General features: G+C 44.7%; 1 protein-coding gene across 1 annotated transcript in view; it reads left to right on the forward strand.

Annotated features, from left to right (window-relative positions):
• The window catches only part of LOC147015249 (ras-related protein Rab-11B), a 31,878-nt gene that overhangs the window by 3,227 nt on the left and 14,481 nt on the right, over positions 1-14,170 (forward strand). The gene's annotated exons all lie outside the window — the stretch shown is intronic.

The raw sequence follows: 14,170 nt of genomic DNA on the forward strand, positions 1-14,170 counted from the left end.
ACCTCCGCCGCCAATACTGCTCGGTCACTCAAGTGAACCTGATATCCTATTCATTCAATTTGACGTCAACAGTGCTCACAGAGTTATAGTTTGCAACTTTCCCTTTTATTTTTAACTTTTACATACTCAATTCATTCGTCATAACTAGATTCCTTGAGACAGAAATTGATTTTACATGGGTATATCCACCTGAAGTTCCAAAATCAGCCGCAATTATAATTTTGGCATGTTTTTTGTTGGAAATCACTTATAACATGTAAAAATGCAAAAAAAAAAATTCAAATATTTTTACAAATTGGCTGTCAGTGGCCATATTGGATTTTGGACCAAGTCCAAAATCTATTGGCATGATCCTTGGACCAGACCTAACCCCCCCCCCCCCACCAAGTTTCGTCGAAATCCGTCGAGGAGTTTTTCCGTTATACTGTTCACAAACAAACAAACAAATTAAGGTCACACTGAGGTGAACAGAGCTGCTATCCACCAGGAGCGACTCCTTGAGGAATATCTGCCTACGAGAGATTCCGATGAGAATCGTTCTACAGAGTAACCATGAAAAATATGCGTTTGCCTCATAACGTCACCAAATGACGTCATAATGTCTCAAGCTTGACATATCTAGAAAGCACTCATCGAGGTGTTCAATTTGAGGTACTACACGATATGGTTCCTAAAACTTGAAAATTTGACCTTGGGGTCAAATATGTTTGACCTTCGGCGCTAACCATGAAGGTCAAGGCCAATCGCCACCAAAAATGAATCAGCTGAGTGCCAGACCATGAACTATATTCCCATGAAGTTTGAAGACGATCCGATCAAAATTACTCAAAAAATAAGGGTTTCCTTGACTCCCCTGATTTGCGACAAAGTGACCTTGACCTTTGACCTTGACCTTCAAAATTTTATGCACTGAAAGGGACCTCTTTTGGCCTCTGATATGCGAAGTTACAAAAATTTCCAATGATAACTGTGCTCTGCAGAATTTTTTATACGTGATTACAGACAAACAAACAAACAAAAAAAACAAAAAGAAAAACATACAAGCTGACAAACATATCTTGCAAAAACTTCGTTTTGGCAAGATAACAAACAGAAAGGGGTGAAAACAGTAACCTCCGATCTTCGATGCCGGAGGTTAATGAACAGGTCAACTTGATGGAAATAATTGTTTTGTAATATTACAGTTTACTTCTTATCCCCCGCCAACCAACGAAGTTGGCGGGGGATATAGAAATGGGTTCCGTCCGTACGTCCGTCCATCACATTTCTTTTCCGGAGCTTAACTACAAATCCCCTCAAGATATATTTACGAAATTTTGTACACATATCAAGCAAGTGGTGAACTGGTGCCTTTTGATACTTAGAGATTCCCCCCCCAAAAATTGTCACTTTCCATGGAAACAAGTTGGGTATTAAGAAATAATTGAGGTTAACCTTTGTTTCCAGAGAATAGTTGCAAAACTATTAACTATTTCTTTATGAAATTTGGTACACACATCAAGAATAAATTGAACTGGTGCCTTTTGCTACTTGTCCTCATTTACTATGGCGGGGGATATCGAAGACTTTGTCTTCAACGGATGCTAGTTTTTATTGCAAGGAAATCAGTTCAGAATTTCAAAACTGAATGACAGTTTTTTAAGAGTAGAACAAAAATCTTTTGACTATGTTTTGCTACGCATTTACACAAAGGAAATAGATGTTGAAATCGGCCAGCGTCTACCTGCTAAGGCTGGTGTCCCTCAACATGCCATTCTGTGGTAATGTTTTTCTTGTTTTACAGTAACATCTCCTGGTTGCTCAAAAATTCAGTGTCACTTTACCGATGATCTCGAGCTGTGTAAGACTGCTCCTCTCCCCTCCCACAGTTAGACTGCAGCAGCTCACCTCTGTCCATCTCAAGAAAAAAATGAAACTCGTCTTTTTATACAGTACAGGGAAAACACACTCTCATTTGTGCTTCCACAAGAACTGAATCGTAAATCCCACAATTTAGTTTGTGTTCATCCTCTTGGAGAGGTACGGTCTCTGGCGTTCCCTTGACTTCACCGCCAGCTCGAAGAAGTCTTGGGCAGATCATATCTCCAAGTTCATCTCCAAAGAATCACTGATCTTGAAATTCTCTGCAGGGCCAAGTCCTTATTTTGTGTTCCCAGCTTATGTCAAAGTTACTGCTGCTGCTGCTTCCCATCATGACACCCCTCTTCCCACTCCCTTTTAGGCTGTGGAATTTCAGGCCTTCCAAGTCATTGACCTCTTGCAGGAGGAGCCTGAGTCTTTTGCTCTGCTTCATGGTGACTGCAGTTAGGTTGGTGGCCTTGCAGTCCTTTATCTCCCTGTGCAACCCCTGCCCGTCCAGGTTACAAACTTTTTCCGAGCAACCCTCAACTTGTTCTCCTTTCCCCCCATTTTATATGTGAGCTTCACTTCACGTGATGAGACAAGTACTCCTTTAGTATGCAACTCCTGTCCTCGTGCTGTGGTGCATCTTCAGTGTCCGGTCTTCCTGTTTATCTTTTACCCCCCACCCCATTGCTACACTATTCTGTGTGCCTTGGTCCTTTAAAAACTTCTCCACCAGATAACATGAGATTTGAAGAATTTGATTATCCCCACATTTTCAGTTTATCTCAACCAGAATGTTTGAAACATATGGCATATAATCGAGACGTCACTTTGGTCCAATAAGATTTCACAAACGGAACCCTTTTGAATTCATCATTGGAGAGAAAAATGGGATTTCCTGTCCATATTTGCATCCTACTTGGTTCGTTTTTCTTTAAGGTGCTTTTTGGACCTATTAAAACCACTTTTCAACATCCCTCCCCCCTCCCCTTTTAAGCATGGTTGATACAGCCAGTAGACTCTTCAATATCTGCATGAGTTTAAGATCAAAGGGTGATTGAAAACTCTTCCTCTGTGAGTGTAACTCAACTCCCATCACTTTTGGGATAGATTGAATGAACGCCTGTTTTACAGGTTTGGTTAAAACAATTGAGGAATAAATTATAATAAAATTTCCAACCTCATTGATATTGATGTCAATTCGTCTTTTTGTTATGTGCAAGATGAAATTGGCAAAAACTATCTTGGGCCTTGCACATTATTGAAGGGAAGGGAAGGGAAGGGAAGGGAAGGAGTGCGTACGTTTTAATGTAGATCATTCAAATTCTCTGATCTAATGTAATCCACACATCCCAGTGAGACTCTACTTTGTTGAATGCTCTGTTATGTGGCTCTTTTCCTTGCGCACGCTTTGTTTTATTTAGATGCTGTGCTGTTCTTTCGGCAAAAATGTTGCGGCAGTGAGAGTTTGCAAATGTAGTTGAGCCGAGCCCCCTTACAAGGATCAGTTTTCATTCACCACGTGCATGGTGTCATCTTACCTTGTTTTCTCGAGTTTGTCTCTATTAGATTGTCACTGTAATGCATGCTACTTTTGTTTCCTCGGTTAAACATTTTGGTCTTCTCACCTCTATATTCACAATCAAATGACTTTGTTAAGCTTCTCATTTAAATGCCTCGTACTGAAAATAATGCTTTCCTTTTGTCAGATTGTGTTTGGATTTGTTTTACTTTTACTTTCTTTTGACATCGCCTCGGTCGTGGAAGAGCTGTAATACGTGCAGACAAAGACTCAAACCGAACTTCATTTCAGACAAAGACTACCGTTGACCTTTGGTGAAGTGATGTAACTTTACAGAGCACGCTTATGTACTGGCTGTGCCATCTTTGTATCGTCGCTTTTCTCTCCAAAATAATTGGTGCAATTGAGTAAAAATACTCCTCATCTCTCCTGCCACCTTAATAGGCTTTTCTTTTTGTTTCCTGTATGATTGAGGCTTGACAGAGACAGAGACAGAGGACATGAGATCAAGGGGAGGAGGAGAAGCACACATGGGGGTGAACTGTACACAAACCGAATGAAACATTACAAGAAGAGGAAGGGGGAAGCAGGGATAAACAGAAACGGAACAAATCAACCGGCAACTAAAACGAAAAGAGGTGGGGGGAAAGGGGGGAAAATCACATTAACCTGGAAAAGGTGTGTTCTTCGCAATGGTGTCATTTTGGATAGCAGAGATAGCGAGGATGGATGTGGGATGACTTGAGGTAGTGGTTAACAGCTGTGTTGAACTCCTGGAGAGAAGAATGGGACTAAAATCATTGGCAAAGTTGGTTCCACAGGTGGGATCAAAGAGGAATATTTCAGTGGAGGTGAGCAGTGAGCCTGGATTTTGATAGGGTTACTGGAAGAACATGTGCACCATGCAGAAACCTGGGAGGGACAGAGCCAAGAGAGGGCAGAGGGTGCAAGATCAAAAAGGAGGCGGTAGAACAGAGAGGCCACCAACCTGTCTGTGATGTGTGTGCAACTTTTCTGTGATGTGAACCACAAAACTGTCTGCCACTACCTTGATACTCAGCTTTGTTGTGGAAGATCCCAATGATTTTTAGGGTCTTGCTTTCCCCGGCATTAAGAAGGGCAATTTGTGGGGCAGGTGCACCAACCCAAAGGGGAGAGCAATACTCCATCACATGCCTGGTGTTGGCTTAATGGTTAGCGTGGTGGGCTTGGGATCCAAGGATCCTGAGTTAAAATCCTGCTCGGCTGTTCAATTAATACCAGGTGGGGTTGACTGCCTGTCATCCTTCTGAGGTTGGCAAAATGAGTGCCAGCTTGCTGGTATCCTGTGTCGGAGGGGCGCCCTGTCCAGGATAGTGCCCAAATAGCCAAGGAGACTGCTTCGGCAGCACCGACGCTCTGCATATCCCAATGGATGGAATACTCCATCATGCTCCAAATGAAGGCCTTGTCGGTTGTCAAAAGTTCAGATTGGCCAAAGAAATACATTGTGCAACCAAGGATTCCTTTTGGAGGATAACTTGGAAATATGGTCTCTCCAAAAAAGATCATGGCTGATTGTGAATCCCAAAAGTTTGAGTGGCAACCTCTTCAACTGGTTTGTTTTGGAAGTAAATGAGAGGGTTTGCCAGATGGTTCTTTCGGTGAAACAAGGTGAGGTGGGATTTGGCGGGTTTGAAAGATGTATTCCAAGTGTTGTCCAGCTCCTGATGAAATCAATGTCTCCAAAGCGAGAAGAGGCTGCTGCCTGTCCATCTTAATGATAATAAATGATGCAACAGGGGGTGGAATCATCAGCAAAGAGATGGGCAGGATTTTCCAGGGAATCATATCTTTGATGAAGTTGAGGAACAAGACTTGGGCCAAGACACTGCCTTGCAGCACTCAAACATTGACATGGAGAGGGAATTAGAGGATCCTTTTAAGAGGTACACACTGATTACAGGAGTAGAGGAAGTCTGTGATCCATGAGGAAGCAGCCTTGGATACCATAAGCAGAGTTTGGAGATCAATGCAGGGTACCAGATTGTATCAAATGCTCGACATATTTCCAGAGAGACGGCCCTGATCTAATGTCTGACAGTGAAGGCTTCCATGCATTGTTGGAAGAGTAGAATCATCATGTTGAGGGTATAATGGCTGGGTCTGAAACCGAACTGATGATCTGAGATCATGGAATTGGGGAAAAAAGGAAGGATTTTATGTCAACTGCAGCGATAGATTATGTGACCCTGCTTTATAATTGGAGCAAGCTTTAAATCGGCATGTAGTTAAGAGGATCTGTTTTTGCACAATGTTTGTGTATTGCAGTGATGTTGGCTAGTTTACAGGGAAACTGAAACGGACACAGAAAGAATGATCGAGTGAACAGATCAGAAAGAGGATGAGCAAGAGCAGCAGGGCAGGTTTTTATAAGTGCTTTGATGTCATTTGGGGCTGTCGCAGAATCAGACGTGAAGTTTTCCAGAAAACTCCACCTCCTTTAAATAAGAGACACAGTATCCAGGAGCAGTTGAGTATGAGAGGGTAGGGTAGGGGTTGGGGAGACAAGGTTTCAAAGCAAACACAGAATTGAGGCATTCTGCCTTCTCACAGGCAGAGTCGGCTTTGGTGCCATTTGAAGTGGGGGAAGGGATGGAGCAGGGGCATACACCAAAGACAGACTTGACAGTGTGCCACTGGGTCTTTGAAGAAGGGAACAGGTTTTAGAGTTCATCCTCGAGGTTGGCCAGATGTTGTTTTCTGGCTTTCCTGGACGTGGACACACACTTGTCATATGTTTGTGGAATGTTATGGGAGACCAGACGATCTGTGAACTCGTTGGGTTCCCGCTGTGACAGCGGTTGATGGAAAAAAAAATCATAAAAAGACAGCTCCAGCGAACTATACCGCTGAGGTTGTTTGCATTGATCAAATTCTCCTGAAGAGTACTTGACTGAATCGGGAATTGATTTTTTTATTGATTTTTATAATAATTTTTTCGTTGCCCAATTTGAACGAAACTTGATACTGCACACCACAGGCGAGTGGTGAGTAAGGTGGCCCTAAAATTTTTGCGCTATCGTGTACCGTTTTGGCTGTATTTTGGGAACATACATACATACATACATACAAGATGAGAGTTTTAGTAATATATAAATAAATATATAGATTGCCATCAGTCAGATTTGCTATCCATGAAGAGAGGGCAAGTTGTTCGAAGGCAACTGCCTCACCACAGGATCCTGTGTACAAGGACGAGAGGCTCGGTATTATTGTGGCAGGGCCGGGTATCGGTGGCGAGCATGACCGCGAGAGGGAGCAGTAGAGTCGGCTCCACCGAACACACCGGAATTGAGGTCATGCCTTTTGGATAAGTCCGAAAGGCACGGGTCCATTACTGGACCATGAATCGCCAATAATTCGACCGCGTGGGGTAGGGTCAATTGCCAAACTTCAATATACCTAATTACCCACGCGGACAAAGCTACCGGGGAATTCACACCCTCAACGGACCTCGAGCGGAACGAGCCGTTACCGAGCTCGAACCATGTGTAACCCGAGCGGAGATTACCAAGGCCCGTCGGACCAAATGAGCAATTTACTGGCCTGAACGGCCTCGCTATTTCTCAACACACACCGTGCTAAGCCAATGAAAGAAACACAAAAACGAGTTGGAACATCTAAGAAAAGGGATATTTATTTATAATGGGGCAGGGGAGCATGCAATAAGGCAGTGTTAACCGAATAATAAAGGAATAGCAATTTATGTACAAGCACTAATGCAGTTTTACTTAATAGACTGGCAACACAAACACACACACACGTACACCCAAAAAGAAACAGACCCATCAGGTCTTTATTGGAGGCCTCCAGCTCGAGGAAAGGTGAGCTGGAGGTCAGAGCCTATTCTTGGACCTTTCCACCTCTTGCAGTCTTCGACGATCTGGTGTGGCAGGACTCAAACCCTCCACACAATGCCGCTCCAAGCCCAGGCAGGCGTTCCTCATGGGACAGGCTCGCAGGAACACAGGCCACAAGAGAAGACGCTTTGTTGGCGGGACCCCAGGAAGGCGACGACTGGCTTCAGAAGACCACCAGACGTCCGAAGACCAGAAGACAACTCTTAACTCTCTCACGTTTGGCCCGCGCGCGTTTCTCTTATCCCACGCTCGCACTCCCTCATTGGGCTGAGAGAACGCTCTATGCCCATATTTGGAGCCAAGCCAGAACGAAACGCTTGTGCCCATATTTGGGGCGAAGCCAGAGCGAAATGCTTGTACCCATATTTGGGGCGAAGCCAGAGCGTAACGCTTGTGCCCATATTTGGGGCGAAGCCAGAGCGTAACGCTTGTGCCCATATTTGGGGCGAAGCCAGAGCGTAACGCTTGTGCCCATATTTGGGGCGAAGCTTGAGCGTAACGCTTGTGCCCATATTTGGGGCGAAGCTAGAGCGTAACGCTTGTGCCCATATTTGGAGTGAAGCCAGCACACCAACGTCCAGAGAGCCCCACCTAGCACACTGGACTCCGCCCACATACGTGCTGACATGCACGCGCGCAATGGTGCCGGTGGATTATGGTGGAAAGAAGTGAGGGCAGGTGTCGTTGTTGGTAATTTAAATCCTAACTATCAAAATAACTCAGCGCACATACAATTAATCACCCATTAAACATAGGACGGGACCCAAACGAGAAACACATGCTTAACGATATAGCTGATCTATAGGACCTGGCTGCTGTGTGCAGTAAGCTTCCAAATTCGCAACATTATAACTGCTGACAGCACAGTGCCAATCTGTTCATAATATAAGGGAAGGCAAGCTTGTATGGAAGGATTCCTCAGGCCGAAGTCACATTTGCTCAAGGGCGAGGATACGGCGGCCGTACGCCCTCTGAATTGACAGAAACGTGCGGCGGCCGCTGAGTTTCTGAGGTGGCCTCAGGGTGGCCCTACGCCGCATGGCAATATTTTACAGGCCATAAGGTTGCCGTGGAATTATAACGTGGATTTATAACTTTTTTCATTTCTACGTTCGCCGTAGCAATTCGACAAGCCGAAAAAAAGAAGAAAAAAAACAGGTTAAAATTTTTTTTTTAACCCATTCGTTACCGTCCATCTGGCCGCACGTTCGCCTTCGGGCCCCCCTGCGGTCGCCTTGGGGGCACCTTGCGTCTGCCTTGAAAATTCTATGGCCGCCGCAGGAACACCCTAAGGTCACCGTGCGACATTAAATCAAAGACCGTATGGCAACCCCACGTTTTCGGTCTCCACAATTTATAAATACGCCGTGCAGCTCCCCGAAAAATAAAAACATATGTGACTGCTACATTGTGTGACCGTGGAAATACTGCGGCCGCCGTATAATTGCTTATGGCCGTAGATTTTGGAGACCCCACGGCCGCCGTGGCAAATGTGACCGAGGCCTCAGCAGTATTAATATTAGGAGAGGTGGAAATGAAAGAAGTCTTGACATGAAATGGCTGCTTACAGTCCCTGTCTGTCAGCTTGTGTGAACTGCCAGACTACGGCACTCTTGACAACAGCCAGAGATGTTGACTGTCACAAGCACATGACCAGATGAACCCATTGGAGCAGAAGAGGAACGGGAGACATGAATGGGAAAATTCGTCATTAATAAGTCCAGAAGGGAGGACGTGCCATTGAGAGAAATCTGAATCGGAAAGTTAAGGATGCCAACTTTAAGGTGTTTGTCTGTGCTCTATCCTTTAAAAAGCTGAATGTCCAGCGAGGGAAGCGGCACGTACCATTTTGAGTCGTTGCTCTGACTTGAATATGGTCAGAATTGAACTGCCCATTTATATTTTATTTCCTCTAAAGTTTATATTCCAAACGAGCAACAAAACTTTCCAAACCAGTAAATTGTTATTTCCAGCCTTTTCAGACACATCTTGTCAGGCCTTTCTCCCACATTACAAAAACCTACAGTGTAGCAGCATAGCAAACCTGTTGTGCATTTTGTGATACAAGCACCAAATTTGGCACAAATGTACATTAATATGTGCAAACATTTTCAGATATTGGGCCACTTGAAATTCTCTCTTTATGTCCGCCATATTAGAATTCAAAATGGCCGCCACTTGAAATCTACATTTGCTATTATCTCTGGACGTAATGCAGCTATTGACTTGATTCTGGTATCTAAATGTATGCTTTTGGGGGCAAGGAATCCAATGGTACCATTTTCAACTTAATATTATCTATCACAGTCTGTTATATAATTTTATTTGGAAATTATCTAGGCAAATATTGGATTCAACACAATACTTTGAAAAGAATGTCTTAGTTCTGTAAATGTCTTAGGTATAATACTGACATGCTACATGGTCTAGTATTTGAGGCTAGGTGTACTGGTATCTGAGGCTAGGTATATACCGGTACTGAAGATACGTGTACATAAACAGTGTCATGTTAACAAGTTCAGCATTGCCACAAGTACATGTGTGTTGTTGACTCATCGTCATGTGCAGTCCCCTTCACACACACAGAGGGCTGTGCACTGAATGGCAGCCTTTTTGCACTTGCAGCGTCTCACACACCCTTTCTTGCACTTGAAAGAAACCAGCTCAATGCAGCTGTGAGCTGCCTCAGTTAGCCTGGTCCAGTAAGGTGTGTACTGTCCTTCTCCAGTCCTTGACCAACCCCAGTTGGTTGGTGGAGGGAGCTCTGGTGCTGGCAGCAGTATCTGACCCCACACATGTCCACCTTGATACACTGCCCTCTTGACATGTTCCTCCAGAGCTGCCTTCGTTGGAGGGATGAGCTGCACATTGTTCTTCCTTGTGAAGAGTTTCCTCCTGGCCTTGGCAATGTCTGTGCATTTGCTGGTTCGAACATACAACAGGATCACGAACCTCTCGATGATGCGCATTGCATCGTCTAGTATGTCACGAGGTGCAGAGGACAGCAGCAGCAGCTCCTCAGTGAGTTCTGGCAGTACCGTCCAGACTGCCCACGCAGTCTTCTTGCCATGTCTATGAAAACTAGACACAGTGTCGCATCCAGTTAGAGCATGGAACATTGGCAGTGCACGAGCCTTCTCTCGTCCCAATCCAGCTGCTATTTCGTGTGCTGCTTGGTATCGGAAACTTTGGCCTGTTCCGAATGCCAGCCACAGTTTGTCTTCTGGTTGCAACTCCTGTGCCAGGGACACTGCCAGCACCACAACATCGGTGTCTACAGTCCGGATGAGTATTGCATGGTGTCCATGCTGGACTGCGTGAGATGCATGCAGCAACATCCGACTGTCAGCTTCTTAATGGTTACATGGGGCGAGTGAGGTCAGATCTGGCAGTCTTGGCTTGCTGAGCACTGCCTCTCCATCAGTAATGACGAGTTTCTTGTCCTCCTGGTCAAACCATTCCATGAGAGCTGCTGAGAGAAACCTGAACAGCTCGGTCTTGTTGCTGTCCACTCGTAGGAAGTTCTGCCAGTTTCCTGGTATGGCTGCGGCAGCCACCACACGTCTCCGCACACCTTGTCCCCGCTTTGCATGTGTACTACCTTTCAGTGAATCAGCAAGGTAAGTATCCCAGACCAGATCCAGGCGTGACACTGTTTGCAGCTTCGTGGACATATATGGGATGAAGATCTGTTGTGCATACTCTTCAAAGGTCAATGATGCAGCCAGCTTCAGCATCTGGACGATGGCTGCTCCATCAAGCACAATACAGGTCGTGACAGGAGTCTCTGTCTTTTCGTCGGAGACTTCTTCCAAGCATGTGAGGAGATCACTCTTGGTACCAGTGCAGAGGCTTCCACCATCAGACAATGCAGGAGGACATGCCTGATTCTCGTGACAAAAGAACTCCTCAAGGTTTCCATCCCTCGTCTGGCAGCCAATGTGCAGGCGTGCGAAGAGTTCACTGTCATTCTTGATGGAGGCGAGCTGTTGCTGACCTATGCTCTGGCTTGTTGGAGTGGAAGTGCTGAACACCTTCAGCTTGTTAAGAGAAATGGGTGCATCCACTGCCTTTGTTCTGTCCAACAGACACTCTCTGGTGAAAGCCTCGAACTGCTCTTGGCCAATCCTCTTGGCATTCATCACGGTCTCGACAGCAGCAGGATCTGCGATCTCCTTTGTGTCCAGTTTGACTACATTCCTGACTCTCCTCCTCGAATGGATTGCCCATCTCCTCTATGACACCGACAGAGCGAACATCTTTCACAAATGAGGCCTGTACACTTGGTGTCTGATCATGATGACGTGTGTCTGCTGTTTGCCGTCTCCAGTGTTGGTTCCCATCCTAGAATTCTTCGATCACCCTGGCAACTTCTGGTCCCGCAACCATCCAGCGCCGTAGGGCACTGGGGTTGTCAGTGAGCCCAACTGCTCCACCGTCTCCTTTGATGCAGGCATTATTCTGCTCATGTGCCTGGTCAATCGGGATTGAAGAGAACACCCTCTATGTTTTCTGAACGGTGAAGTGGCTTTCCCTGAATTTCCTGGCTAAATCTGGGTGTTTGATAGTGAGTTCGGCCATGTCCTTCAGGTGCACTGGTATCCACCTCGCATAGTGGGTGTGATCCAGTGCATGGAACCAGGGGACCAGCTCTGTCAGAGCATTGAGGTACATCATTAACGATCCCTGCCTGAGAGAACGCACATACACTAGAACCAACAGTTCTAGTTCCAGCACGGTTGCCCAGTAGTGAAACTGGGGGATGTCTTCTCCTCTCTGGCAACACCAGTCTTCAAACTCCGGAAGGTCCTCTGCATCCCTGGTTTCTCCCAGACAGTAGTGGTTGTAGACACGGTGTGTGCAGGATGTACAGTGCTGCTGCAGTCACTTGATGTGCTCTTCTTGTGCGCAAGACATGGGATGCTCGCAGGAATGAGTCTGCTGTCCCTGCTGTCGCAATCTCGGCTTGCACGAGTGCTTGCACCCAACCACTCCCTTTCAGCCAGTCCCCCAGTGTCCTCAGCGCCGCCATCTCTATGTGGAGGCCACCAAACATCACCACTATCTGGTCTTCACCATAGCTCTCTGGCCACTTCCACTGTATCTGCTTGGCCAAAGCAAACAGCGGCTGATCAACGGTGACCACTGGTGTCTGTCCAGGATTCAGGTGTTCCACAGCATTCTTCACGACGTCCATTGAGTGCCGGATCATGCCCACTGTGTGGGCACTCTCCAGGAAGAGTGGAAGCAGCGACGTGGGGCAGATGACTCGAGCATCTGGTGGCTGTCGGCTGGCATGAAATGCAGCCCAAGATGTGTTGTCATTGTCCACTGTACCAGTGTTGTCTTCCAGGACTCGCTTTGCATTGCCTAGCCATTGGTATTCTTCATCAGTCTTCTGTTTGAAGTCTCCTCTGGTCAATGATGCCACTTTAGCAGCTGGGACAGGCGACTTCTTGATGCTGCTAGTGACAGGGGGTACATCAGTGTAGTAGTGCGGCAAGGGGGCGACTGTCTTGGACCGTGCATCCCCAGATCCACACACACAGTTGATGTGGGTCAACACACATGCAGCCTCTCTACTCTTTTATTTGGGTCAGGGCTGTGATTAAAGACATGTATTGGAGTCATGTTTGTAAACATTGTTAAAGACATACTACAGTGCATTGTTAAGGAAACAAGACAGATGGAAGCCTATACAAGAAATTTCTGTACTCTCGAAACACAAAAGATGGCTTAAAGGGTCTAGGAAAAGGGGATTATGCATGTTTGGTATTTATTGACAATATGAATGTAATGTTACATAAAATATGCATATGAAAAACACAAATGAATGGGTCACTTTGTTTCCTAATGGGATATGAATTTATATTTTAGACTGCCAGTATATATATATATATATATATATATATATATATATATATATATATATATATATATATATATATATATATATATATATATATATATATATATATATATATATGAACTTGTCTGAGTTGTTACTCGTGATTTAGTATAGTTTTTTTTTTTTTTTTTAATTAATATTTACAGAACTAAGACATTCTTTTCAAAGTATTGTGTTGAATCCAATATTTGCCTCGATAATTTCCAAATAAAATTATATAACAGATAAGACTGTGATGGATAATATTAAGTTGAAAATGGTACCATTGGATTCCTTGCCCTCAAAAATATACATTTAGATACCAGAATCAAGTCAATAGCTGCATTACGTCCAGAGATAATAGCAAATGTAGATTTCAAGTGGCGGCCATTTTGAATTCCAATATGGCGGACATAAAGAGAATTTCAAGTGGCCCAATATCTGAAAATGTTCGCAACATATTAATGTACAATTGTGCCAAATTTGGTGCTTGCATCACAAAATGCACAATTATTTTGAATATTTGGGCTAAGCCGCCCCACTACTATTACGAGCAACACTTTTAATAAACTAGATTGTTGATAGGCCCATTGAAATGAGCCAACTATCATTGTTATGTTTTGTTTCTTCTCTCCCTGAAGGAGATGAGACAATTGTAATGCACGTGCCTGTCTGTCTGTATCCGCTCTATATATTTTCATGTTAAAAATGTTTTTTCTCTGCAACTGCTTGTCCGATTGATGCAAAACTTTCAACATAGGTCGGACTCCCCATGGAAATGATTTTATTGATAACTCTGATGCCATAAGTCACATGGTATGGCAGCCATATTGGATTAAATGGAAATAATTGCACATCATTTTCTCCAAAACCGCTCAACAACAAAAAAAATTGAAACTTGGCATATGTCATTAATCCCCATCGGGTATATAGGGTGATAACGATGATGTCATCGGTGAAGTGTTATTCCAACCACAATTGGTTGAATTGAAATCCTGATCCAAAAAGTCAAAC

The sequence above is a fragment of the Eptatretus burgeri genome, chromosome 12 (genome assembly GCF_056783735.1).
Source record: "Eptatretus burgeri isolate ZD-2024b chromosome 12, Ebu_testis_v1, whole genome shotgun sequence".
Classification (NCBI taxonomy): Eukaryota; Metazoa; Chordata; class Myxini; order Myxiniformes; family Myxinidae; genus Eptatretus; species Eptatretus burgeri.